We start from the raw sequence: 3,417 nt of genomic DNA, 5'->3' as shown, positions 1-3,417 counted from the left end.
CTGCCGTATTAATTTAACTTCTCCCCGACAGCACTAGCAAACACTCCCCCCCTAGGACATTGGTTCTGTCCTGTCCAGGTGCAGACCGTCCGGTTTGTACTGGTCCCACCTACCCCAGAACCGGTTCCAATGTCCCAGGAATTTGAATCCCTCCGTGCTGCACCACTCCTCAAGCCACGGATTCATCTGAGCTATCCTGCGATTCCTACTCTGACTAGCACGTGGCACTGGTAGCAATCCTGAGATTACTACTTTTGAGGTCCTACTTTTTAATTTAGCTCCGAGCTCCCTAAATTCGTCTTGTAGGACCTCATCCCTTTTTTTACCTATATTTATGGTACCTATATGCACCACGACAACTGGCTGTTCCCCCTCCCTTTTCAAAATGTCCTGCACCCGCTCCGAGACACACTTGACCCAGGGAGGCAACATACCATCCTGGAGTCTCGATTGCGGCCGCAGAAACATCTATCTATTCCCCTTACAATAGAATTCCCTATCACTATCACTCTCCCATTCTTCTTCCTGTCCTCCTGTGCAGCAGAGCCACCCACGGTGCCATGAGCTTGGCTGGTGCTGCTCTCCCCGATGAGTCATCCCCTTCAACAGTACCCAAAGCAGTGTATCTGTTTTGCAGGGGGATGACCGCAGGGGACCCTTGCACTACCTTCCTTCCACTGCTCTTCCTGTTGGTCACCCATCCCCTATCTGCCTGTATAACCTCTACCTGTGGTCTGACCAACTCACGAAACGTGCTATTCATGATATCCTCAGCATCGCGGATGCTCCAGAGTAAATCCACCCGCAGCTCCAGTGCCGCAATGCGGTCTGTCAGGTGCTGCAGGCGGATACACTTCCTGCACATGTAGTCGTCAGGGACACTGGGAGCATCCCTGACTTCCCACATTGTACAGGAGGAGCATAACACATGCCCGAGCTCTCCTGCCATGACTTACCCCTTAGATTAACTTAATTTGGCAACAACAATGCTAAAGGTTACCAACTGATAAAGGAAAAGAAAAACAACTCACCAATCACCAGTGCGAGCAGCGGGAGTCCAGGGACGTCAGAGCGGCCTATTAAGGCCAGCAGCGTCGGAGAGGTGCGAGTGCGAGCAGCGGCTGTAAAGTGCTTTGAGACGTCTGGTAGACGTGAAAGGTGCTATATAAATACAAGTATTTCTTTCTTTCAATTCTCTTTGAATGTTACTATTGAATCTGTTTCCACTATCCTTTCTGGCAGTGCATTCCGGATCACAACTCGCTGTGTTAAAAAATGTTTCCTCATCTTGCCTCTGGTTCTTTTGTCAATCACTTTAAACCCGTGTCCTCTCGTTATCGATCCTTCTGCCAAGAGAAACAGTTTCTCTTTATTTACTCCGATCAATAGCATTCATGATTTTGAACAATTCTATCAGATCTCCTCTTAACCTTCTCTGCCCTAAGGAGAACAACCCCAGCTTCTCCAGTCTCTCCACATAACGGAAATCTCTCATCCCCGATGCCATTCTAGTAAATCTCTTCAAGTTTTTCTTTTAAATGTGTTTTTAGGAGTCATTTTATTTACTCTGCTACTGGGAGTGACCCTGAATTTCCCCCCTTTTCCTGCAGTCGAGTTGTTAACCCTCCCGGACTGTCCAGGAGTCTCCCGGAATGACCCGGGAGTAGGTAGGGAAGTAGAGTTAATAGGCAGCACTGGAGCAACTATGAAAAGTGGTGGAGCTTTTACCAGTGGAGGCCAATAGGCATGGAGGCGAGGGTCAGATTTCCTTTAGTAGGTTAGGCCTGTGTGAGCACCATAGGCAATAAAGTTCCCAAATAATAGCTGCTCATATTTTGGCTGCAGCATTAGCCATTTTAGGTAAGTACTTATGTAACTTTTCTATTCCAATCAGTTCCTTTTCTATTTTCCTCCCTTTCACTGGATCTTTTCCGAAGCATGTCGCCTACCAGTGGGGGAACTAGGAGGTCATTTTGGGAGTGTGATGGAATACTCTCCATTTGCCTGGATGAGTGCAGCTCCAACAACACTTAAGAAGCTCGACACCATCCAGGTCAAAGCAGCACCTTTGATTGGCTCCCCATCCACCACCTTCAATATTCACTCCCTCCACCACCGGTGCACCATGGCTGCAGTGTGTACCATCTACAAAATGCACTGCAGCAACTCGCCAAGGCTTCTTCGGCAGCACCTCCCAAACCCGCGACCTCCAACTCCTAGAAGGACAAGGGCAGCAGGCGCATGGGAACACCATCACCTGCAAGTTCATCTCCAAGCCACACACCATCCTGACTTGGAAATATATTGCTGTTTCTTCATCATCTCTGGGTCAAAATCCTGGAACTCCCTCCCGAACAGCACTGTGGGAGAACCTTTGCCACACGGACAGCAACGGTTCAAGAAGGCCGCTCACCACCGCCTTCTCAAGGGCAATTAGGGATGGGCAATAAATGCTGGGCTTGCCAGCGACGCCCACATCCCAGGAACTAATTTTTTAAAAAGAATGAAGTGAATGGAAACCTGGACTATGTTTTTCCCTCTCTCTCTGAATAAATGTTTCTACATCATGGAATCAGGCTACTCAAGCATAGTAACTTTTTTATTAATGTAACTCCTGAAAACTGCTTTCTCCAACAATTCTCCATGTGACCACAACTTAACCTTCACAGCTTGTGCCCTCTGAATAGCTCAGTCATCCAACCCTTCTCATTTCTCTCTCTCGGGTTTCAGAGCTGATGGATGTAGGAGCAGAGCGCTCTTTAATCAAGATAGGTCCCCACCACTAATGTAATTTTCCTGACAGTAAGATTGCCAGGATTAACATAAATCCTGCTCAGTCTCCACCCAATAAGTATCCTGATAATAGTTTTCCGACTGACCATTGAACTGCAAGTGTACAAATACAGCACTGAATCAAATGCGGTTTGTACAATGTAAAATCGAGCAAGACATCCATTTCTTCACTGCGGGTGGTGAACACTGCAAGTAGATTCCTACTGTGGTGATGTTTACATTGGATTACATCGGATATACGGTGTTTATGCTCCACTCGAGCCTCCTCTCGTCTTTCCTCATCTATATCTATCCACTTAACCCTCCATCCCTTCTCGCTCATTAGCTTGTCTAGCCTCCCCTTCAATGCATCGATACTATTCGCTTCATGTGGTAGCGAGTTCCATATTCTCACCATCATCATAGGCAGTCCCTCAAAACAAGGATGACTTGCTTCCACGCCAAAAAAGGATGAGTTCACAGGTGTTTCAATGAAGGACCTAATATTCCAGGTCCCGAACTATATCCTGAAGGGTGGAAAATGCCTGTGTGTGGATTTTTTTAACGTGTGGTGTCCGTTGCACACCAGCCACCACACAGGCTTGACAGAGCCAGGTCTTGGTCCAGTGGCAAGGATTAACCAAG

Source organism: Pristiophorus japonicus, chromosome 17 (assembly GCF_044704955.1).
Source record: "Pristiophorus japonicus isolate sPriJap1 chromosome 17, sPriJap1.hap1, whole genome shotgun sequence".
NCBI lineage: Eukaryota > Metazoa > Chordata > Chondrichthyes > Pristiophoridae > Pristiophorus > Pristiophorus japonicus.
Note: the sequence above shows the minus strand (reverse complement) of the source record.